This window comes from Dermacentor albipictus, chromosome 2, assembly GCF_038994185.2.
Source record: "Dermacentor albipictus isolate Rhodes 1998 colony chromosome 2, USDA_Dalb.pri_finalv2, whole genome shotgun sequence".
Taxonomy (NCBI): domain Eukaryota; kingdom Metazoa; phylum Arthropoda; class Arachnida; order Ixodida; family Ixodidae; genus Dermacentor; species Dermacentor albipictus.
The window spans coordinates 142,024,131-142,049,744 of record NC_091822.1 but is presented as its reverse complement, the minus strand read 5'-3'; the positions used below and the strand labels follow the sequence as shown (position 1 = coordinate 142,049,744).

The window sequence follows — 25,614 nt, the reverse complement described above, 5'->3', positions numbered from 1 at the left end:
GTCGCTGCGAATCTGCGCGATCGCTGCATTGAGGCTTCGTTCTATTACACTCCATTTAGTTATACAAACACTACAAGAACATAATTCACATAGTTTGCTCCCAGCGTTTACCTACCTTTCACGCAAGAAGCCGGTTCGGGAGACTCCATCGCGGCGACTGCGCGCAGTGGCGTTCGCTGTACGTATTCGGTAAAGAGATAGCGTCTGTAAACGACTGTGTGCTGTCAGTTTGCCCAAGATTATTATTTAGACAGTAAGAAACTTCTCTCGTTTCGAAAGTACTTACAGAAATGTCCGGGAGAGCTCGCGCGTGGTGTTTTCAGTGAGCGCTGACAGCAAAACCTATGGGGACAGCGCCACGTGATCCCTCATACTACGCCAGCGAGGCGCTTCCGATAGATGGCGACTCCGTAACTCCTCGCCGCCAATAGGCACCAACGATGTCGAAGTTATGTCACGCAGTTTACAACATTCTGTCGCACTTGAGACCGTCTCCTGCAAGCGACTCCGCAGACGTCAGCAGTTTTAACATTATTGTTTATTTAGAATAAAAATGCAATAATTTTTCATAAGTAAATGTTTCACGAGTCTCTCTTGGAGGCGCTAGGAAAATCTGTGACGTGGCGGGAACGTAGTGCTGTACTTTTAGAATTCTCTGTCGTCTTTCGTTTTCTGCCTTCTTTCTGGCTTACGATTCCTCAGCTGAATCCAAGACTGACTTATTATTAGGGGCACTACAGAGCAATGATGCTACATATCTATGTTATCTTCATATTCATCTCCAACGTTTCTTCCAATGATTTTAACTTCAACTACTTCGGGCACTTTGGATGGATGGATGAATGGATGGATGGATGGACGAACGGACGGACGGACGGACGGATGGATGGATGAATGGATGATCTCGCAAAGTAAACAGTGCCACATATATTCAGTGACCCAAGTTGCCTACTAGTTGAGTCACTAGATACGTACTTGCTGCCGTATCGACGAACGTGAGCCACGGGCTACGTGCATGAATGGACGACTTGTTACTTACTGACTGTGGCCTGGCCTAATAGACAACTTGGTTCACTGGTTATGGCACCACCGGGTACGCGCCCGAACAGACAACTTCAGCGCTGCGTGCGTGAAATTAGTATGTGCCCAGTCTTGTCCATTTCGCCAGAATGGATGTGCCAGGGGGACACGAGGGTTATGTAGCCTTAAGTACATTAAATCAACAGCAACCCATCCACATCAGACACCTCTGTGCCGAGCGCGGCTGCAGAAGTTACAGCCGAATTTCTAGGGATAGTGGAGGTTGCTACGGAGTTTCAGCTGAGGTGCAGCGGTTACAATGAATGCATATGTACCGTATCTTGATATCATTCGTCATTGGGGTTGGCGGCGGCATTGCCACGTCGTGTGTCTGCTTATCTGTCCGCAAGGTCTTGTGATTGTCTTGTGATATCGGGATATGCAGCAGGGTTGTGCAATAAAGCCATCGCAGACTTCGAAAATCATGTTTGATGGTTTCTGCCGTGTTTCTTTTTATTTTCTTAAACATTGGTACCCTGCGCAGAATGTGCGGACGGTCGCATTAGGTAACCGAACGTGACCGTCGCGTTCTGGGTTCTCGGCGCTGCTGTATTGCCTCCAGGCGCGAGCAACCGACCATACCGTTCCCCCTCGTCGCTGCATTCCTCGCCTTGATTTCCTTCTCACTTGGAAGTGAGTGTTGGGTGTGGGGGAGGGATGCATCGCTGACCGCAGCTCGGGCAGCAACTAGCAGCATACGAAACAAGCCCAAAGCGAAGAGTAAATAAGACAGAGAGAAGAACTTAGCGCGGTGCACCGGGCAGGGATGTTCGGCGCCAGGTCGGTATACCCTTCGCGGAATCCCGCGCCTCCTCCTTACGTACACAGACAGAGACCGGAACGCGCCGCAGCCGGCGCTCGACGGCGCGCGGGTTCGAAGGTCAAGGAAGGGAGAGCAGCCCGAAACGTCTCTTCTCGCGTCTTTTGCGTGTAGCTGTTATTTTCTTTCTGGGCTTTCTCCCGCTTTCGCCTTGACCTCTACTGCACGCGTACACGCCCCTTTCCTCCATCTTTTATTTTTTTTCTTCTCCGGCCCCTTCCGTCTGTGCACGAGACTGGCTTCATTTCGCGCGTACGCGCGATGGCGTTGCGCGATGTGGGCTACACTCCGCTCCACAGCAAAGTGGGACGCGCATTTCGTGGCACACGGAGCACGCTGCGTTTCTCGCGGGTATTTTCGCAGCATTAGGGTTTATTTTAGGCCGAGCGAATGGGGCGTTTTCTTTTGTAAGCTGGTGCGAAATGAGCGAGAGGACGACAGGGCAAAGAGAAACGCTCTTTATCAACTCCATGTTTATCCAGGAAGCCATGCCAATAGGCGAACGAAAAACCTGAATCAAACATATAAAAGACTTCCTAAGGTAATATGAACAAAAATGGCCAACAATCATCAATGAGAGTTATTTCTCCTTGTAGCCTGGATGATGCGTGTGCCGTGATGTTTTACAACTTAATTCCGATCGAAACGTGTTGCTTACGGTTGGCGGTAGATGCTGTGTACGTTAATTACTGAATTATATCGGCCTCTGCACTCTTCTTAGTGGCCTGGTGGTGACGGCGTCTCGCGGCTGTGCACAAGGTCGCATATTCTATTGCTTTCCGTGGCACCTGTATTTCCATGAGTCTGGAATGCTAAAACTCTCACTCGCTCACTTAGATTTTGGCGTACGGTAAGAGACTCTCATTGTATAGAGCTTGCTCCAAAGCCGCACATTGAGGCACCTCATATAGCTTATCAATCAATCAATCAATCAATCAATCAATCAATCAATCAATCAATCAATCAATCAATCAATCAATCAATCATTCAATCAATCAATCAATCAATGAACTTGATTAACCTTTGTCCTCCAAGCCAGGCACCATTTAAAAGCCACACGTGCATAAACTGCTTTCTTCTCAATATTCACTAATGCCACGCAGGAGTATCTCAGTCAGAGACACATTATGACAGCAAATTATATTCTGCAGTAACTGGTATTGTTCAGCACAATGCGTTGGCGGGCTAGTTGGTGCGAATCCATAATTACTTTGTTTAGCGCAAAACAACGGACACAAGAAGGACGACAGGACAAGGCGCCCTTGTCCTGTCGTCTTTCTTCTGTCCGTTGTTTTGCGCGAAACAAAGTAATTACGGTATTGTTCGTCGCTCCGCTTTTAAAAGACAAAGGCCAGAGTTATAGTTTCAAATAACGTGGAGCTGCTACGTTTAGGTGTATGCCGCGCGAGGATTTTTAGGCATACTTATTGTAGTCGCATAGATCGAGCATGTGTTCATATACTGTGTGAGAGAGAGATAAAGATAAACGGGATGGGAAAGGAAGGGAGGTTAACCGGATAAAATTCTGATTTGCTGCCCTGCACTGGGCGTAAGGTTAGGGGAAATGACAGATGGAACGAACAGGCGGAGAAAAAAAAAACATAGGGAAGGCCGTGAACGCCCACGAGAATTAGCCTCTCCAATAGGTCACTCGAACGCAAAAATTTCAAGAGGGCCTTCACTTTCTTGCGGTGCGACGACTGTATAGGTCGGCGTTCCAGTGCTGCCTGCTTCAAATGCAGCCGGTCGTCAAGACGCGCCAGCGAGGTCGCGAGTGACTGGCTGTGTGCGCTGTATGGGCTACAACGACAAAGAACGTGTTCGATAGTGTCCTCGTCGCCGCAGTGGTCACACGAAGCACTATTCTGTGTATAACTGAAGTGTATCGGAAGAAGGTGCGACTGTTGCTACCTCGATCGGACATGAAACGACACCACTCGTTTCCACGACATAATGAAGCTTATTCTGAATAATGCAAGGTGTGGCCATTTGTGAAAGTGTTTGCGGAACACAATTCTTTTTATCGCTTAGCACCCGCTTAGGATTGCTCATTCATTAATGCAAAGAGTAGTCGCTTCTGTACCGCTTCTATTCTTGAACTTACTTCGTCGGTGGCCCGACAGATGGTATATCCTACGTCGTCAGCAGAATCGGCGAGTACGGAACGGTGGGTTATAAGAATAGAATAGAATCTGCTGTCAATAAGAAGAACCTTTGCATTGTACCCTTCCGAAGAGACGGGAAAAAAAAGTGCGACAGAAAGAGCCGAACCCCAGCTGTAACGGGAACGGAACAGGCTGACTATAGAGTGGAAAAGAACACGCTCGATTAAAATCGATAGCGATGCTTGTTTCGCACAGCGTCGTCACGAAGTTTATAAAGTGCTCGATATTAATAGCGCCGCACGAATAGCTAGCTTGTCAAAACGTATAGAATACGGCCCGGCGTTCCGCCGTGCGTCGTGACAGCCCTTATATATAAGGCTCGGATACAATGTACAAAGCACAGCCGCGGCCGAAAACAGCGTACAGCTCACGAACACCCACCACGACGCCACTGTACGGGCGCGTACAGGAAACCCCTCTGACGACCCGAACTTCCTTAGCAAGCTTCTATAGCGACTCCAATCGCGGCGATGCCTCGTGAGAGCGTCTTGATAATAACGGGCTCCTTCTGCATCGGTATCGCACGGCGTTCGTATTTTTTTTAATGTCGCGTCTCGTTCCGGTTCACTGGTTTATCCGCGTTTCCGGATGTTTGCGTATATCCGCGTGGGGTGATGCCGCGTCTCTTGGGATAAAAAAGAAAGAGGGGGGGAGGGGGACAGAAAAAGAAATGCGGCGTGGAGCGTCATCGCCATGCGTGAGACACGCTTTTGTCAAGTCCGTCGGTAATCACAAGTCATGAAGGAGGAAGTCTCGCTCGTAGCTCAACAGCTTGCACGCAACAGTCCGCATGCAGTTTGTCCGCGGAGGAATAAGGCCACCCCGCCCTCTCCCTACCCTCCATTCGTATTTACGTTCTTTCTTGGCCATACGCCACTATCGAAATAATTGTTGTTTTCATTCGCGGACCTGTTGTATGCAAACCAATATAGACAGTGAAGGTTAACTGGGAGGGTCGGTTTATTGTCGTAACACTCGGGCACTTTTTTTTCTACCAGCGTCCAACAAGTGCACATTTGCGTACGTGCGTAACAGGAGATGGGGAACTGTTTTGTTGATGTTGTTGTTGTTTCTCTCACTTTCACGTTCGTGGCAAGTGCGCTATACATACGCGCTAGTCACGCACGACAGGCAGTAGTGCTGTGACGCGAGGTGCTACGTCATGGACGCGACTCATACACAGTTGCATAGTCCGGTTAATTCATTGCGGCTTTGATCATAGCGGCAGCCTTTAAGTTTGCGGGCTTGCTGAGACGTGCCCAATAGTTACTTGGTCGTGGTGTGCATACTGCTTTTTTTTTTCATTTATGGTCGGTGCTTCAGATATATGCCATCTACAGCCTGCGAGACACCTTTAACACTTTCCGTAATGCCTTAATACATTTTGACCAGGTACCACAGCTAAGCACCAAGCCTCATTAGAGTTGTCTCTGCAGACAGAAATTATTATGTAGACGCTGGTTTAGAGGTATACCGCACATGCACGATGAATAATAAAGTAAAGCAGCGCATACAATATGCGGACCGCCTCATGACCCTCAATGACCTCTGTAAGACCCAAGAAGATCCAAAAACGAAGGCTCGCAAGCAGTCAGAGCTACAAATTTCGTCTCAAGCGAAGAAGGGAAGAAAGAGGGCGGAATCTGTCTTCTATAGGATACAGAGGAATGTGTATACTGTATAGACACGACGACCATCTTTTTCATTGCGCAGTTTGGTTGCTGTGTTATGTCTAGTTAGGTTAAGCTAGATTGCCTTATGAATTCCGATCTCGCTTCCGGAACATTTCGGCTAATCCACGCACTACGCGGACGTTCTCGGCTTAGCAAAATAAGTGCTCTCTCTTATTGCCCTGAACGTGAAAGTTTTTGGCTCTTGCATGTTTCGGTATAGATCCGAAAGACAAAGAAAAAAGAAATGTTCGTCTCTCCGATGCAGCGTGTGAAACACGACAAAGGATAAGCACGAGAGACTCGAGAAACGAACGCGCGCCGAATGCGGCGACGTGGAGGGGAGTGCCGGGGCGCGGTGACGGACATGCCCAGCAAACTCCGAACCTCTCTCCTAAGTAGCCGAAAGGGCCCCGACCAAAGCCACCCGGACCCCGACGCGCCGCGGTTGGCAGGGCGTGCCGCGTAGACGCGCATTAGGCGAACGCGCGCAGACAATCCCTCGGCCTCGCGGTCGCACGCAGTCCGCATCCGTATACTCCTCGGCCGAGGCGCAGCGTTTCGAGGTGGCGGCTAGGTTCACTACACATACCGTCGCTTCTCGCAGATCCGAAACCGACTTTCCGATGGCGCGGCCCGCCTTGCTCCTCGTGACAGCTGGATTTGCGTCGGGCGTGTGGGGCCGTTAAAAGGACGAAGTGAGAGGGAGGCACCGTATACCTTATGCAATAGCCCTTGCCTTATTTTTATTTTTTGTTTTTTTTTTCGTCGACGTCGCAGCCGCCTTTTGAACGCCGCGGTCGTCGCCTCGGAATGGCGCGACTGCCGCCGCGCCACCTCTGTGGTTTGGCCGACGGCGACGCGCGAGGTCGTTGGCTTCATGAAGTTTCGTACGAAAATTACTAGAGGCAACTCTGGCGGTATACTGTCTACCCAGCCAGGACCGCGGGGAACGTCCCTCCTCCAGAAGCGCTGTGTTTCAAAGGTAATGGAAGCGTTAGAGATATATCAGCGCGTTAGAGATAAGCAATGCGCCAGAGATAGGCAAGAGAAGTTTAGGGTACAGGGGGAAAAAATAAAGAAAGAAAAAGAAATAAGCAGCTTCTTTAGAAAACGAAACATTCAAAGCGATACTAAAGTTTAGTGTTGCGCTTGAACTCCTATGGTTATCTAGCTAAACGACGCAGTAGTGACACGTTGGCACGACGCTGCGTTTTTGAGGTATAAGTCTAAGCGGTATACGCTGCTGACGAACTTTCCTCTCGTTTTCTTTTTTCTTTTTGTTCGGAATTATCAAGAACGTCTAAGAGCATTTCGAGACAACTCCAGCATTCTGCCACAATGCATATGGAGACCACGCGAGAGTTTGCAGATTGCTCTCTGACATGTTGTCGAAGCATGACGTACTGATCCGTGGCTTGTAATCACTAATATTTTTCTCAGGTTAACAATGCTAAAAAGAAGCTTGAGGAGAGAAGTTAAGAACCGCGCAACGGAGCGATGGAACGAAAATTCTTTGGCGTAGCCTTAACCGACAGGAAGACAGTGGTGTGTATCTGCAGAGAGCAAACGGGGATGGCCGATGTTTCAGCTTACATTAAGAAGGGAAAAACCTTTCTAAAGGACGCTTAAGCTTCGTCTTTAAGAGTAGAACGCGATATCAATCAAAGATCCCTGATTGCTTCCCACGCATCCCAGCGACTACAGATTATGTAGTCGTAATGTTTACCGGCAAACGCTGGAGGCGAACGCTATGTACGAAGGCGAGCGTGCGGGCTTCCTGGTAGAAACGCGGCCTCTCGCGAGGGCCGCGGATGCGCGGAGGCGAGCGCCATCTGGATGGTGTTGTTGCAAGGAACCGAGCACAGCGCGCCACTCTATGAATGGTAGACACGCTGTAAAAGGGCTTTGTGGTTGAATTTCCGCGTAACAGAATTATGTTTTCTGGTATATTCAAATTACAATCCGACGCTACCACGTCTGCAGGTTGTGTGTAAACCGTACTTTGCGATTTTTCTGACGCATCTTACTTCGAGGAATTCAATTAGTTCAGTAACGCCTCTGCACCACCCAGGGGGTCTGCTTCGTTGGGGATCAGAAATATATTTTTTTCCAAATGACGTCCGACGCGAGGCGTTGACACCGGATTTCTTGCGCCACGGGGCCCTGTCGCGTTAAAATGGAGCTGGGCGGGCCACGTAAAACGTAGGACAGATAGCCGGTGGTCTATTAGTTACAGAATGTGTGTCAAGGGAAGCGCAGTCGAGGACTGCAGACAGTTAGGTGATGTGATGAAATTAGAAAATTTCCAAGCAAAAGATGACGCTGTCTGGCGCAGGAAAAGGTATAAGGCCATCGTCCTGCAGTGGATACAGGCTGATTATTATTATTGTTGTTGTTGTTGTTGCTGCTGCTGCTGCAGCACATTTGACTGTTTCTACGAAGCTGCCATACCATGAGAGGTTGCTGATTCGCGTTTGTTTATCGCTTCCAATGTCCTTCTTTTCTCTTTCCTGTACCTATATTTTAAAATCCTCAATTTCTGTTCTATTTCTCGAGCCCGCGAAAGCTTGCTCTCACGAAGAAAATGCGAAGGCTATTACACTGTCTCTTAAGGGGTTCTGAGCAGAGTTTCGTATGGAAGCTTCAGAAGGCCACCGCTGTTTTCTGGAGATAGAGAGCTCGCGCTTTCTCATGCCGATGGGACTCTGACGCACGCACGAAGTCAGTCACTCTGCTCTAGCGCGCTTTAAATTGCAAATGGCAACCGCTGCTCTTTGTTTTCCTTATCGGCACGAAGTAAACAGACGTGCTTGTGCATAGAACACAGCGGAGTGTCGTCTGCTCTCCGATCCTGTCTGCCCGAGCTGCTTGCTTTTACTTTTTTTTTCCTGAAACTATAGCGGATGGACTAGCCACTGTCTGTCACTGGTTATCGTAAAGGTATATGAAAGTCTTCTCCTGGTTTTGTATTAATGCAGTCTTCTTGCGCTTTCGATACGCAGTGTGTACTTAACTCGAAACGTATTATACGAAGACGACGCAGTAAAACTAACCAGACCTTCGGCTTTCTGGGAACCTATTTACCTGGCGGCTATTTATATTCTGTCGTATAAATTTGCCGCGTAGACGTCAACAGAATGTTTCAGAGAAAGGGCAGAGAGAGAGAGAGAAAGAGAGAGCATTTTAATGTCAGAAAGGCAAAGAGGTCGGCCGGAAGCCTGCTACCCTGCGATGGGGAAATGGGGAATGGGAAGGAGAGAGGAAGTGCGGAGGACGATGATAGTATTCAGATAAAGCTATGCACACGCGCGACATGCATACGTGTTCTGTGCACACCCCTCATCCGCGGCAATATGCGCAGGAATGTGTCATGTAGTTCTAGAACCTTGAGGTAATGCCACTCCATGAGAAATGTCGCGAGCCCTCTTGTCGCTCGCAGTGCACTTTGACTGCCGTTTCATGGCCCCGTGTATCTTCCGCTCCGAAGTGGGTACGTCGTTCATACCAGACAATGTGGCGACTACTCTGTCTGATGATCTGGGGCGAAATGCGAAAACACCCGTGTACTTAGATTTAGGTGCACGTTAAAGAACCCCAGGTGGTCGAAATTTCCGGAGTCCTCCACTACGGCGTGCCTCATAATCAGAAAGTGGTTTTGGCACGTAAAACCCCATAATTTTTTTTGTCTGATGATCTGTGCGGAAACCCGCAGAGCGCTTTCCGGAAATTACGTGGAATAATTGTAGACTCTCAAGATAACGCTTTGTTTCCGAGGTTGGGTAGCAATTAAGTACACGTTTGTTCGTCAGATGCAAAACAGAACTTGTGGGTGTAGGTGCGGAATTACTCACCCAAGCATCTCCTTTCCATTGCAACACGGCCGAAGTAAACAAACACTAACCTTAGAAGCTATTGTGTGACGGTATTGAACATGTAAAGTGGAGTTCAGTGAACCTACTTTACTTATAAGTATCGACTGAAGAGCATAATATGTTACTAGCGTATGCAACTGATGTGAATGTCTTACGGTTCTTGTAGAAGTCGGCTATACCAGAGTGACGAGGCATTGTTATTTATTTATTTGTTTATTTGCGCACACCACTCAAATGTCCTATAGCCTGTATTTTAGCATTCTTTGGGCCCCTACTGTTCTTACTAGAAATGCTGCGTCATCGCAGTTGAACAGCACAATGAGCTACTTTTGACGTCATAATGTCGTAATTGCACACTACGGCGTTATGTTTTGTATAAGGGGATAAAACAGTTTCGTTTTGCGTTGGCGCCTGGAGAAGCGTGTGTTCTTAATTTTAGACTCGGCAGAAAATAATGCAAGTGAAACCTTTGGAGGCACGCGGAACGCGTTGGTGTGACTGTTCGAACTCTTCAAAGACCGGAGCACAAAGCTAGAACAGACACGGAGAAAAAAAAAGCGACTCATTCCAATGCAGATATGCTAATGAAGCTCCTTCTCTGCCGTGCCTATGCAAAAGCAGAAGTGCACGATGATTTCATTTCCTATCGCACTGACGTACGCTTCACCGATCACGTGCTCTGTACATCGCATGCGATTTTAAATTACACCCGCAAGTCACACGGCAGCAGAGAGAAGGGTTCGCTCGTTGCACGTGCAATGACTTGAACCCCTTCTCGATCGGGGGTTTCCCCCCGCGTCCCACTGCGTGACAACTGCACATGACGAGACCTCCGCCATGCTTTCGCTGCGCCCCCTTTTCCGACGCGCGTGGCAAATTGAGCCCATTAGACGGACGTGAGCCGGCGTACGCAGTTCATATACAGAAGGCGCCGTGTGCCCGCATTAGCATCGTCACCGGCACGACTCCGTTGGTATGCATATCAAGCAAGACGCGCGCTGCTGTAGACGATGCCGCCACCCCCCGAACACTCCCGCTTCTTCAGTGACCGGCACGAGGGAATTAAAGGGGTGGCCAGCCGAAGCACTCATCGCTTGGCGGGCGGAGGAAAAAAAAAATTCCGTGCGGCGGCCAAATTGAGAAGAGAGTCCAGTGAGAGGAGTAGGCCCTCGGCTAACGACTGCCGCCGAGTGGCTTAGTCTGCCCGCAGCCCTAATGACTCCGAAGCGTACACATGACCCCGGCGCGTGTGTTCCGATCGGCTAAATTGCGTGCAGCATGCATGACATTTGAGATGATTCCGATGGAACTGTCGTATATCTTTAGGCGGATCAAACGCTAACGGGTGATTTTATACGTCGGCGAGAAAAATAAATTATTCTTGCGATTAGGGTACAGACGATGTGGTTACGCAGTTGATCTGAATTCCTCCGTGCGAGGTACCGTCCGATCTAAATGGAAAAAAAAAGAACGGCGCTGTCATATCATGGTCTGGAATGAAAGATGTTTTTATCATTATTACATTAATTTAATATTTTTGTGTGTTTATGTTCGCGTTTGAGTTGTCATTTCCACGTCTCATTCACTCAACAATTTATTTATTTCTGCGACCATCGATAGCGCCCAATCGAGATTATTGTAGGAAGAAAGACTGGGCGAACAATACGAATAAGGCGCAAGAACAAGTGCAGCCCGGCGAAGCATTTCAGCAATAGTGTTTGACACAACACAGGCGACCAGCTTCACTGCAGGAATGCGTGCTCTTGAAGCATTGTAAGAAAAGGCAATGATAATAAGCAGGCCTGCTGCCGAGACGCAAGACAATGCAATAGCGAGTTCAAGCCGTCTCGCTATGCTTGTCTTCTTGTTCAGCTTTATTCGCTCAATCTCTAAGTCACAATTGTTCAAAACTACTTTTGATCGAAACTCGTCGTTTACCAGAGAAAGACCTAAGCATCCCAGCCATCAGATATTCAAAAGCAAACCTTCTCCACTTCAGTTAGTTCATAACGCATCATTGTGTGTATGTTACTTCATGCTGCCAACGTTTCTCCTTCTTTTCGTCACTGAATGCCCTTTCTCCTTTCCCCAGTGCAGGGTAGCCAACCGAGCTCAGTATGGCTAACCCGCCTGGCTTTCACCTATCATTTTTCTCTCTCCACGTCGAAACGATCCCATCCTAATGCTACACCATACTGCACATAACTAACTGACTCCGCAACAAGCGGAGCGCGTACGCCGACGACAGCTGCTCGAGTCTCGCACTGCACGACTTGCTCTACGCGCGGTCCTTGTTGCGCCCGGGCCTGCGACGGTGCCCCTCTTCCGTCTGACGTACGTAGCGAGATGTTCGGCCATTACTCGCCGCGTTCCGCCTCACGTCACTTCGCTCATACGGAGCTGTATACGAGCGTAGAGAGAGCGAAAAAGAGAGAGAGAGAATATGGAGTGGTATACGAGCGGAGAGGAGGAGAAAGAAGGGACTGGAGTTGCGTGAGCTACGGCGTAAATATCTCCCCCCCCCCCTCCCAGCGCCTCCCCTTCCACCTTCTACGCGCGTGGTCTCACTCGCAGTATTCGCAAAGGCAGGGAAGAAATAGTCGTCGTTTCCCGCGGCGGCTCCGCCGCAGCCCGGGCGGGTTTAACCCTATACCCGGGCGCCATGCTGCCGCCGCAATTTCCGTAATGGCGTCCGGTTGTTACGCGCGAAAACGCCAGCGCCGTCTGTCTCCCGAGACTGCACTAAATCTCTATACGGGGAGACACACAGGGACGCTTGGGAAGGGAGGTGGCGAGAGAGCAAGAGAGACGAGGAGAAGTTCAGCGCATGCCACTGATGCGTAGTATACGCATTACGTTGATGACGTTGAAGGTTTGCGCATGCGCATTCGCTAGAAAGTGCTTGGCACTGCTGCTGGGTTCTCGTGGGGGCGAACTGCGCGAGTTGGTACGCGTTCAGGCGCAACTTTTCAGCGCGAAATTGCACGAAATGTAACTTGCGAGCAATACGAGTGCGCGTCCACTTCTTTAACCCCCCTTTTTCCCCCTTCGAAATAAACGTTCAGTTGATTGTCGGCGCTCCTGCCGTGCGGTCTCCCTTACGTTCTTGCGTAATTTTGGGCTAGACAGTTAAACACGTGTTCTTGTATTATCGTGTTGGCTTCAATTCATTCTGCTTCACGCGGCACTCCTGAAAGGAAAGCCCATGTGTTCACATCACTCACGTCACTCACTTCACATCACATCACGTCTCTGTGCGTAGTATGTAAATTAAACGGAGGGGCTGATTGCATAAATGTATCGACATCGTGAGGTTTAAAAACGAACGAAGAGAGAATAGAAAATGGGTCGGAGGGACCCTGTCCATAAAGTTCAGTAGGCGGAAAATTGATTTCGCCGGCAAAGGAGACTCAGTAGCAAACCTGGCGTGATTTATGGGTTCGCTCTATTGATCTGGTTTCACAGAATGCGCTCGAGTTCATTGTTTTCTTCTCTATCTTTAAAACTGGCAGCGTGACGCGGACTTTCCTCGCCTAATTACTTCGTTTCGTGCATCTCCCTTTCTCATTAAGCTCAGTATTTGCCGTGCCAGTGCTCACGCATAGTTTACGCGGCGGCGTCCGTGTTATTTTGTGACGGTAATTGTGGCCGACCAATCGCCTTGCGTGCTACGTGCCCATTGAATGCCGTGTTCCTTGCGCGATGCCCTCCAAGGAACTCTGTTCCGCAAGAAGCAAGAAGAACGTCCCTCGTTATAATGAAGATTTCTGCTATAGTGCGTGACCTTCTTGTACGCTTCTTTCTCATTTTTTTTGCTGGGCACATAAATTGCAGGACATGCGCTTTCTTCTCCTCTTTTCTTTGCCTACGCCATAGAGAAAGAGTATCTGGCTCTCTTGTTCCTGCAGGCACCCAATAACATCTTCTTTAGGCACATCTGCTAAAATTAAAACGAGGCTCTCGAGGAAGGCGACAGGGGAAACCGCGAAGCGTTAACCTCCCCCCCCCCCTTTTTTTTTTCACTTGATTCTTTCAGGGCAAAACTTGTACCGGACCTTTAGTCACACGCGACGTAAGCGAGAAAGCCAGCCGTCGAGCGTTAGAAAAGGCCCTCCGGGGTCAACTTGATGGCGTTCCGCGCGGAACAAGCGATTCCGTAGCCCGTAAAAGAAGAGGCCGTTGGCACTCATGTGCGAAGCCTTGCAAAGCAAGCGGGCTTGTTATGATGTCAAGCACTTCCTGATGTTGCTCTTTTTTTTTTGCGTTTCAAAGTGAATAAAGTGCGAGGTTGTCTCGCGCAAACGCTTCGTCATCTTGATGTTTTCCGCCTTTCCGGTTAACGTCCGTGGCACGAGACGTTATTATTACGTTTCACTTTCTCCTCTGGCGGGTCCGTTGTGCCGAGAAATTCACGGTACATATATCTCGCCTCGCAGGTTCTAAAGCGGCAATTCCTTTTTTTTTCTTTTTGATTAGAAACGGCAGTTTAATTGATGCGCTTCGTCAGTTTATGAGGCGTGAAGGCGGTCGCAGTCCGCTGCCCGTAATGAGGCCCGCTTGCTAAGACATTGAAGGCTGCCTCTTTTCTTTGGCAGAGGGGCTTCTCGAAATAGACTGGCAACGTATTAAAGCATGCGTATAGAGCTGTTACGTGGCATGCCCTCGGGTTATCGCTGCTCGAGCGTAAGATGCAAGCAAATGCGCTAACAACTTAAAAAAGGACGAAGAAAGCTGGGAAGATTTTTCGCTGCCGTTTGTTTTAGTCTGCGTCGTTCTCTCTGTAGGGGTAGCAACACCACTCTGCCTTACAGACGCGTGTTATGCCTGCACTTGCGCAATGACCGCATCACTAAAGCAAAGCAAGAAAGAAACTCACTAAATAAATAAATAAATAAATAAATAAATAAATAAATAAATAAATAAATAAATTCGGAAAGTCCCCATAAATATGTAGTACAGGGGTGTCACTCACGCTGCTGATTTCTTTGCGATTGTGTGTCAGGTTTATATAAAACCCAGACTGGGGCAGTCTCGTGTAGCCACATGTCGATGTGACACATACCGCGTAAAATATCCACATCTAGAGTTGCTCGTGCGCCTTTCGTGTTTTTATACAGAAGATAATGCGTTTCACGTCTTTTCGCTTGAAAACGCGATAAATAAGACGAGGATTGCTACTACCGCGAGTGTTCAGCGAGTTCGCGCAGTACTATTTAGTACGTACACCAGCTGAAAGGAGTATACTGACGCGACAGCTTCAACCTGTCAATGTCTTGCGTTAAATAAAAGTCCAAACTAAACCCAAGAATAGAAAAATCGTGCTGCCAAGTGTCAGAGATCTCCAAGCAATTGGAAAGCTTGTTTTTCTTTGCTTTTTTTCGCGTACTCTCCCCCCCCCCCCATGTCGATGGAACGTGAAATAAATTTAATTGAATTGAATTCACTGGGTGCATGGGTCTGACGTCATGATTCACTGGCTCCCTCTCCTTTCCGTGTGATCGCTGCACCTGCCACAAGCGAGCGCAACCGGAAGAAATGCGCGCAGTGCTTTAGTTTATTATCGTTTTTTTGCAAGCAACATCATCATATCTGTCTGATTGCTACACGTCGTCTGTAAATTTCGCTCGATTTCATGACATCGGGATAATGTCGATGCCGTCAGGTGTGTTATTGCGAGACCACTTGAGTACCTAATTCCGTTATCTTATTGTAGAGCCTACATTGGGCCAACGCTTGGACTCAGGCTTCCTAGTTTCTATAAGTGTTTTTTTTTTCAAGCTTTTCATTTGCCAAATCTGATGCTTTACTTACAGGATCGTGCTATTGAGAGTATTTTACTTTGAAGCGAGCGTATCTTATTTTGGCGCATTTTCCTGTTCTGGCTCTTTCGCCTGTCCACCTATACAACTTCTACAGATGTGCTGGCTAACTGTTCCTTTCCGTAGAAAATTAACCAACGAAACAGCAAACGCTACCTAAATAGTCTCACTACTTCCAGTAAACGTCGTCGAGAGCATCATTCCTTTAATGAAGCTTTCTGCATAAGCGTTAATATTCGCTCACACCGGCAATCATAGTCGATGGTCTCTGCACAAGCTTTACAACCTCTAAAATGTGTCCGGTACTTCATTGGGAAAGAAATCACACAAGATAAAGGCACGTCAAGAAATTAATATCGTACCATTCTCCCTCCCACTCCCCTCCAGAAAACTTCCGCTGGTTTCGCTCGTATCGCCTCGTTCCCGTCAGCGGTATAGAAAGTCACTGCGGAAGATTGATTATGCGTCCCAGCTGCGGGAAGGAAACGGGCGAGCTGCACACGTCGAGATTATAAAGCGCAAGACAGGCTTCGGGATGATGCAAGCAGGCTCGCAATTTTTTTTAAACGCGAAGCGCTTACACGCGTTGTATGGAGGCACGGCGTACACGGTATTACTGCTGTGCGCTGGCCCCGCCTTTGCCGTGTATTTGATTCGACAACAGGGCGAGGGAGCGTGTCGCAGACTGGAAACACGACGCCGGCGTATACACCAACTTCTTGTTCGCGTCTTGTTCCAAACTGTTCGGCGATATTACGCACAAGTGGCTGCGACGTAAAATTAGAGACGCGCTTGTTCAGCTGGCAGCGTTGTATACTCTAACTCGTATGAAAGTTGCAACGAAATGGTATAGGGCTTCGCGTGTTGTGAAACTGACACGATGGAAAGAAGAGAACGTTACGGCTTCGAGATTGCATCTATCTATTTCATGTCCTTCAAGATGGATGTGAAAAATATCCATCTCGAAGATTGTCAAGGCTTGGTTCAGTTCATCTCTGATCAGAGAGGCATTCTCGGTTTAGAATGAATAGGGTTAAGAAGAGAAGGGCGAATGGAAGAGAAACGTGCGCGGTAAATTAGTGAGTACATCGGACCTGCTCGAAAAGTTTACGGAGTGCGGTTTCCATGAATTGGCAGAATTTTCGCTAAGCTTGAAGACGCAGAGTGAACGCAGATTAAAATAAATTGTTTACAATCAGTAATAGTATAGTACTCGTCATCATCACCATCACAGCCAGCATCATTGCCTGTCGGCAACGCTATCATGTCGATAACGCGCGTGCCGTTCGTTACTGGAAAGTACCGAGCTCGCAGCGTTAAAGAAAGGAAACGCATCAAGGCAGATGATGATTATCGTTGTGTGGCAGAAGGGGCACGCCAAAGGGTGTAAACTGTTCTTAGAGTGTGCCAATTCTTGTGGTATGGTACGTGTTATATACTCCTATACCTGGCTCCACCAAAAACATGGAGTTCTATGCTGCGAAGACTGTTCGGTGTGGTGGAATAAAGCGCTAGACCACGTAATAAATTCTCGTGCTAAATCCTGTTTTGCAGCCCTTAGCATATACCTTTTTATCAAACACAGTACGTCGCATACGCCGGCGAAGAACCTCTATGTTACTGCTGCAGGTAGTTTATGTGTCTCGGAATTCCCGACAAAAGATTCGGACGAAGGTATCGGAGACAGCAGGAGCGATGGTTGGGAAATGTGGAAACATTGGAAGTTACACGTAAAGCGGAATTCACATTTCGCAATACTGCAATAGTACGCCTTCGTGTAATGTAGAGTTTCTTTCAAAAAAGGATTACCCTGCGGTTTTTTTTTTTTCGCAACGCCTGGGACAAGTTTTTGAGTTACGCAATATACGCACGGTTAAATTTGATTTCGTATTTTTGTTTTCAATCGCTTACGCCCTACCTCTAATCTCTGTTCCTACACAAACGCTTTGACACGAGGCAGAATAACATCGCGACCACAACGGCATCCGCAACCGCGTATAATTGCCCAGGCGACGGATACTAAACTTTGACGCAAACAGAGTGGCTGCCATGACGAAACTTGGTCGGCGTCCAATGCAATATCACTAGCAGCGTTGCGTCGCCGACCGCATCGCAGAGCGGGTCGTGTCATCGCCGCTTATAGAACGCGGCCGCGAAATGGCTCGCGCGTAGCTCGGGATGAAGCAACCGTCGCGCTCAACCCTTACTTACAGGCAGCACACATTAGCACTCTAGCGGAGATAACGCGCACGCACGCGCGTCCTATATGTGTGAAAGCCTACAGGCCTTTCACAACAGCGCAATTGATACGAACGTATATGAAAGCACAACTTGAAATGTTCGCAGGTGCAAATTGCCCTTTCGAAATCAAAAGGAACATCAGGTGGAGGAGGAGATTGCGGCCGCTGGTAAGTGGAACGAGTGATGAGCGTTCCGCATCCTCCTCAAACACTAAGGCATCTCAGGGACACAATCTCCTTTCAAGTAAATCTTTAAATTATGGTGTTTTACGTGCCAAAACCACTTTCTCATTATGAGGCACGCCGTTGTGGAGGACTCCGGAAATTTCGACCACCCGGGGTAATTTACGTGTGCCTAACCCCAAGTACACGGGAGTTTTCGCATTTCGCCCCCATCGAAATGCGGCCACCGTGGTCGGGATTCGATCCCGCGGCCTGATGCTCAGCAGCCCAGCACCATAGCCACTGAGCAACCACGGCGTATTTCAAGTAAATTCTTTACACCGACTTCTGTGTTATAATAGAACGCGCAAAAGCCGTTTTATGTTTAGATGCCGCAGTTAGATGCGGAAGGGGTGATGTTCTCGCATGTACACTTTATTGTGCAGTGTTATCGGCAAAATGGGCGTCAAATATTTGTGATAGAGGGTGCAAACATAAAATACCCTTTTAAGGGCCTTAAGGCTGTTGAAATGTTTAGTCATCTCGATGTACGTGGAGAAAGTAGCAGCCTCCTCACGTTTCTTATCTAAAAAATAAAAAGAAAGAAACAAAAAACAGTTTATTTTGCCTCAGCAGAATGATGCAGGTGTAACATCGTGTAGTGTATTGACGTCGGTTGATGCTACATCTCGGATTTTAATGTGATGTCGCCGTATAGACGACACGGAAGTTTAGATCATATTGAAAATTTCGAGGTCTAACGTCGCGAAACTGCACAGCGGTCTATATAGGTATAATGTAAGGGCTCAGGATTTACTACTTTGGCCGCCGGGGGGATTCTTTAACGCACACTCGAGCGTTCGTGGTTTCTTTTCTTTCTTCCTCTTTTTTTTTTGCGTTTCGCAGGAAAAGATGGAAGCTTTTCCGAAAAAGAAAATCGAAGTACAAGCTTTTTTATGCGATTCGGAGATTTGTTACCCCTCCTTTTGTGTGTGTTGTTGGTGCTCGTGAATCGTACAATAGCTTGTGTTTGGAATAGAATAAGCTAGTTGGACACGTCAGTTCTATGTTATCGGCCCCTTAGCGTCTTATTTATCCAAGTTTAACATTCGCGCTGTTAAGTTTAATTTTGAGCAAAAAAGAAGAAAGAGAAAATCGCGGCGCAGTGTGCATTCATTACGCACAAGGGGGCCGCGGGAGCCCCAAAGCTGGGTGCCATTGGATCTTGCCGTTGAGTGCGGTAGTTGGTCGACGTTGAGGAGGATTTTGAGATGAAACAGAAGGTTTATTTTCATTCTTTCATTCGTTCATTTTCTTTCGTTCTTCTTGCCACAGGCCGCAGCGTCCGATTTGCTGCCGGCCGTCGATGACTTTATGACTGTTCATTACTTCGTGTTATTACTGTGAATAACGTAAATAAACCTTAAGCTTCATCTCAAAATCCTCCTCAACGTCGACCAACTCCCGCACTCAACGGCAAGATCCAATAGTGCATTTGAAGGGGAACCAAACTCTCCGCTGTCGCGCTGTCGCACGGCCGCGAGGGTGGGAGTCCGTCGGGGTCGTTCCGGGGTTATCGTAGTGGAGCTATAGGGGTGTTGGCACGCTAGCGCACCCGATAGTCCGCGCGCATTAAAGCCCCGCGCGAGCGGATAATTACCGGGCCGGGCATCGAAAGCGTGCGAGGGGAGATGACCACCGCTTCGGCGGGCGATCGTAGTCGAGGCTGGCGTCACGCCTGTTTATGTCTTCGTCGTTGGTCCGGCCTTGAATAACTATATGGACGTTCGAGACACTTGAAAAAGCATCGCGCTTGTTGTGATAGAACGTAAAGATGAGGTATAGTGGTTAAAAAAAAAGAAAAAGAAAACGGAACTCGGTAAGAGGAAGCGTTGCATTCGGGGTCGATTCTGAGTTAACTATTTCGACAAACGCAAAACGCGTGCTTCCCTTACGCAACTGGAGGGCCGATTTGAAATAAGATTTGTTTTGAGCTACGAGACAAATATGTATTCTACCGACTGCGGGGAGCAGAATCTAAGTTAAAGCGTCGAATTAAAGAAAATATGCTACAATAATTTGGTGAGATTAAAAAGATGAAATGAGGAAATGAATAGTGGAGGAAATATTTTACAAATAGGTAACTCTGCACCAAACAGAGAAATCGGAGTTATGTAAACTGTATCTGTTAGAGCGTCTAAAGTGCGTGGAGAAATGTGATGCATTGGTTAACACTGTTTACATGAAATTGCTGCAATGCTTACGCGAGTTTTTGTGTACGATAATAATCCTTTTGCCCGTTTTATAAATAACCCAATAGGTGCACTTTAGAGATCTGTATATGGTTATTTATTGCTCAGGTGCAAAGTTCTACACGTCATTCCTCAGTAGTTAGTTCTTTGTTCTGCTATAGTTCTTTTTTTTCTATAAAATTCTTTTAAACGCAACAAAGCTCCTCAAAATTGGTGCAGCGGTTACCGAAAGAAACCATTTCTCCATTGCCATGCATTTAGATAGGAGCTCCTGACTCGTACAGCTTTTGCTGTTCCATAACAGCTGATAAAGTTTTCTCTTAGGAATAACATTGAGAGAGTGAGACGGAAGCTTCATCGTCATAACGCTTTTTTTTTCTTGTTTTCATCGACTAAGATATCGTTCACTTTAGGTTTTTATTTCTTCATACTTGGCTTTCTTACGTGCGTATATATATATGCACAACGGAGTTGCGACGATGTCGTGTAGAAACCACGAGTACGAGGCTTCGATTGTCCGTTTACTGCAGAGCCACAAAAATTCTCTTTTGCGACAACTTATAACGAGTAATCCTAATGCGGAGTCGTCTCGCTAACTTTTCTGTAAACAGCTGCAACAGATGTGATGCGTCAAGGCGTTGACGATCGTGTTGAGACCTCATAGTACTGTTTTGTACTGTACCGGAATAACCTGTTCTGTCTGGTTCCATTCTGTTGTTTCTTGCCCTGTTCTCATCTGTCCAACGGTTCCACCCCTATAGCGGTGGCTGGGTATAGCTATGGCATTGTGCTGTATACAGCGCGAGGTGACGGGTTCCATTCTTTCCCTCGGCGACCGGAGTTCGGGCAAGGAAATATGCAGAAACCTCCGTGTACTTAGACATATGTGCACGCTATAGGTTCACGCTTAGACATATGCACAGATGTAAACGCTACGTAGTCAAAATTAACCTGCAGCTATCCACTGCGGCGTCGGCAATAGCCTCAGTGTTTCTTTGCGCGGGTCGTTAAACCATGAGTGAATAAGTGAATCAATCATATGCTTTGTTCTGTTCTATTGCAGCTCTACTTCGATCACCGAAACTAGGCGGCACAGTACATGATATAATGCACACAGCATGTATGGAAACATACCAACGGCTGGCAGGTCGTCTGAATGCAACACGTGTCTGCAAGGAACTGGTTTGCAAACAGTGAAAATCAGCGACGTAAATACGTCCTGAAATACTCGCGATACATTTCATAATTACTCAAAGGGAAGTGACAGCGAAGCACTGGAACATCGTTATTTGCACCAAGAAAGTACAAAATAATGTGAAATCGCAGTCGGGCAAGATTACTAAAGCACGACGCGGAGTGCTTCAGGTGTGTGTCTTGAGCGATGTTCTTAAGAGTGTCACAGTGTTCATGAAAAAAGGTGTTCTGTCCTCCGGTTACGCGAAAAAAACACGGGCGGTATATTCGAGAACATATTGTCACGCGCGCCACTAAAGCTTCAGCATACATGTACCGCGCCACCTCGCGCATCCGGTCTCTCTCGCCCCTCCGTGGCCAGAAAAAAAAAAAAAAAGCCATCGTCTCTCGTCTGTAGCCCAATAGTCTCGGCTCCATTTAGCACCACCTGCGCATTTCTCCCCGCCGTATATACGCCGGTACCAGTTCTCCCGAAAGGCCATCAACAACTGCGCGGTCGGCACCGCAGTCATCACTTCCGTACGACTCGCCTCGAAATCTGCGCGGCGCTGGGATCCCTCGTGCACACACGCACACACACGCGCGCGCTATACCTGGACTGCGTACTCGCTGGCAGGTATACGGCCCTTCTTCCGGCCAGGAGAAGCCATTACGTAAATATGAACGAATTGCGCCATGAAAGCGTTATAACGCACGAACCACGGTACAGAGCGGCCGCGCGGGAAATACGGAGAACCTTCGCTCTGAGCTTTCAGATGAAGGCGATGATGGTACATCAGAGAGAGAGAGAGAGAGAGAGAGAGAGAGAGAGAGATGGGGCATGATGGTGGTTGAGTAGGAGGGGTGGGGGGTGGAGGGGCGCGTTTATTCTGATGCACCTAGCACCTGCGTGAAAGTGCTCGACGCGGTGGCATTCAAGGCCGTATAATGCCTTAGCACTTTCGGATGTATACCTGCTGACTGCTACTTCTATAAAGAGAACGCGCGAACGATGGTATACGGTTACGAAACGACTCGGATAGAAAGTCACTCTGCTCTCAACCGTATACACCGGAGGTTTACCTAAACTCCCGTGTCAGGGGTACCGTATGTGCCTGCACAAAACACGAGACATTTTTCTTCGATATGGAAAAAGTGTTGCAGCGTTATTGCAGATTCGCTCGAAGTGCACGCGAGATAGGATAGGGATAGGGAGTTTTTACGCAGTATTCCTGGCAAGAAACCTTTCGCAGCACCGCGCTTACAGCTTTCGTACACACACTATAGCGTCAAATTTCCCTTTAGCAAACTTTTTTTTTGGGGGGGGGGGGACGATATGGTAGCCGCCGCTCATACATGGACACTAAAGATAAAAGGAAGCAGAGCTGCATTAATAAATTACCCTCCTGCATTATCAAAAAGTGTCACTCTCACCATGAAAGGCGGCTTGATAAGCCAATAAAGACGCAAGAAATAATGTGGAGACCATTGCCGATTATTGCCAATGTAAGCGAATAGACAAACGCTTCGAGAAAGGTATTCGATTTATTAAACTAGTGATGCTCTTGAAGGCATGTATATGTTGCAGCGGACATACTTAAGTACAGCTTGTTGGTTCATTGCGAAATTTAACGGGACCGTTAACCAGTCCACATGTAACGGTAGAGAGAGTAAACGTTTATCCACATGTAGCGGTAGTGTAGGTAGGTAGCAGTGCGCGTTTCAAATTTATTACTATAACAGCTGGCGTTCGGCGAAGAACGCGCCCAGGAGGAGGAAAAACTTTATTAAATTAGAAAAAAAAGCTGGTGGTGGGTTCAGGGAGGGGGGGGGGGGGGAGTGGAGGTGTATTCTGTAAAAGTCCACCTATAGTGGACTGTCCATTTTGGCCGCTGCTGATTGGATGTAGCTGTGCGAGCAAGGAGGACACGAGCGGCCCCAGCCAATCAGCAGCAGCCGAACTGGACAGTCCACTAAGTAGACTGTCCATATGTCCATATTGCTCATATGTCATGGCACGTGTCAATATTTGTCCTTGGGCTAGTTGGTTCATAAAGCTTGTGTATGAGGACTCGAAATGATGTGAAGTATGTCCAACTTGTTACTGTCGTCAAGTTCTCGTCTTCTCCTTACTCCACATAATTTTTAGTCCTATAATACCATAGCGACTTGCTACAAGATTCCCCGGCGGCGCGAATGCGGAAAGATACTTTGAAATTTGTGACGCCATGCTGACGTACCGGCGCCGGTGTGTCGGCGCGAAACAAAGAAGAAAATTCGACTCTGATCTTCATTTTATGTTCTAATGGCCACCCTATTACCGTGAAATTTACAAATGTAACTTTGAAATAATTATTTGTCGATTTGGTTTGATTCCCTATTTTATTTAGTGAGGGAGAGAAGAGAAAGAGAGAAGGCGGAGATGTTAGCCAGCAAAGCGACCGCTTATCTACGCTATCTATGTTGGAGAAGGGCAACAAAGAACTGGAAAGAAGAGAGAGAAGGAGGAAGGCGATGAATGTCATTGACGATGATTGTCAGTGTAAGAGAGTAGAACGAACGAACGAACGAACGAAGGAAGGAAGGAACGAACGAACGAACGAGCGAGCGAGCGAGCGAGCGAACGAACGAACGAACGAACGAACGAACGAACGAACGAACGAACGAACGAACGAACGAACGAACGAACGAACGAACGAACGAACGAACGAACGAACGAACGAACGAACGAACGAACGAACGAACGAACGAACGAACGAACGAAAAAAAAAGAGAGATAGAGCGAGATAGCGAACAAATGAAGGAATGAACGAAAGAGTGTTTTCCTTGTCGACCACCGACCGTCGACCATCGCAGACCTCCAACCAACCACGAAAATTTGGAAGCAAAACAGTGCCTTCACTGCATTCTGGGCCGATGATCGGTGTGGACGATGTTTCAGCAGCGCCTCTTTTATAAGGAGTGAGAGGGGGGGGGGGGGAGGGGGCTCACTTTAATATACGCGCGTAGCGCACTCGCCGCCGACAAGGACTTCGCGCTTAGCCCCCCCCCTCCCCCCCCTCCCCCCGTACCGTCTCGCGCACTTTCTCATCGCCGCCGTTCCAGGGTAAACATCTTCGCTGCGCGCGCGAACTTCCTCGATCGAAAGCGGCGAGTGGGCGGCGGCTCGCCGGACCTAATAGCGTGAGCGCATCGCGCTTAGTGCGTGAAGCGCTCGTTTCCTGGTCCGAACGATCCGCCGCCGCCAGTGGTGTTGGAACGTATTAAAAAACGCATCAGGCACCTGGTGCGCCGTTTGGAGACGATCTGCACGTTTTAATTGAGTGTTTGGCGCCTCTGAAGAGGAGCGGACATCACGACGTGAATGCGCGAGTAGGCCACCTGGCGTCTGCGAGATCGTACTCGTACGCTCCCCGCTTTCTCATTATAGTACACGCGTGCTTTTCTTGCCGAGGCCATGGTGAAACATACTTCTTCATGGCTTTACAGTATGTAGGCGAACAAGAGAAACTGTCATTGTACCTCTACAAAGCACATTCATTCATTCATTCATTCATTCATTCATTCATTCATTCATTCATTCATTCATTCATTCATTCATTCATTCATTCATTCGCTTGCCTGCTTATTAACTGATTCATCTACTCGAGTGATTATCAGCTCAACACTACCTAGACTGGGGTGGGATATAATATAGTACCACAGGGTATGCTGTGACTCAAAAATAGGCGAAAATAGGAAGCGCGCACACACACATACGCTTGGGGACATTCTGTGCGGCGCAGTATAAGCAGTCCGACCGGGTAACGCAGAATTATGGAAGCTCTGAAATAACCGCTAAGGTATTAAAGCTAAACGTATTGAAGAACTAAAGGATACCGTTGTTCAGTTGCGATAGCTAAGGAACCGGTAAGTGTAGTCGCTACAGAAGGTGCACTTTTATTTTATATGTAGCTCACGCTGTACTCGTAATAGGTAGCGCGTGGAATGGCGTCGGAAAAAAAAAAAAAGTCAATCTCGTGTACTTGAGAGCAACATATCTGGCGCATTTTTATCCGCGGATATATCGTTTTCGGTGACATGTTCGAACTCCGTACGTCCGTCCGGTCAGTGCTGAGATATGTATGCTTGTTGACTAATCAGTGCGGTGTTGTACTTTCATAGTAGTAGCTGGAGTTCCTCACTGCTCATTACGCCTATTGATGACAGTGAAGCAAATGAGGAAAAATAAGGGAAAGAGAAACACTCCAGTTTAGCGAGTGATGGAAATAGAGCTGAATAAGTTTGCTTTAGCAGTTATTTTAATTGGTGGGCGGCCTTTTCCTTGCGGAGTACATGTATATATATATAAACGTTGA

At 47.8% G+C, this 25,614-nt stretch overlaps 1 protein-coding gene and 1 long non-coding RNA gene across 5 annotated transcripts in view; one reads left to right on the top strand and one right to left on the bottom strand.

Moving 5' to 3' along the window:
• LOC139056122 (mucin-2-like) overlaps nucleotides 1-25,614 on the bottom strand; it is a 268,904-nt gene that overhangs the window by 112,186 nt on the left and 131,104 nt on the right. The gene's annotated exons all lie outside the window — the stretch shown is intronic.
• Nucleotides 1-25,614, top strand: part of LOC139056127 (uncharacterized) — a 66,488-nt gene that overhangs the window by 32,272 nt on the left and 8,602 nt on the right. Inside the window, exon 3 of one of the 2 annotated variants that reach the window (XR_011512173.1) lies at nucleotides 17,776-17,837. The exons of the other annotated variant lie outside the window; for it this stretch is intronic. This is a non-coding gene — a long non-coding RNA (uncharacterized lncRNA). The remainder of the gene's footprint in view (nucleotides 1-17,775; nucleotides 17,838-25,614) is intronic. 2 annotated transcript variants of the gene reach the window in all.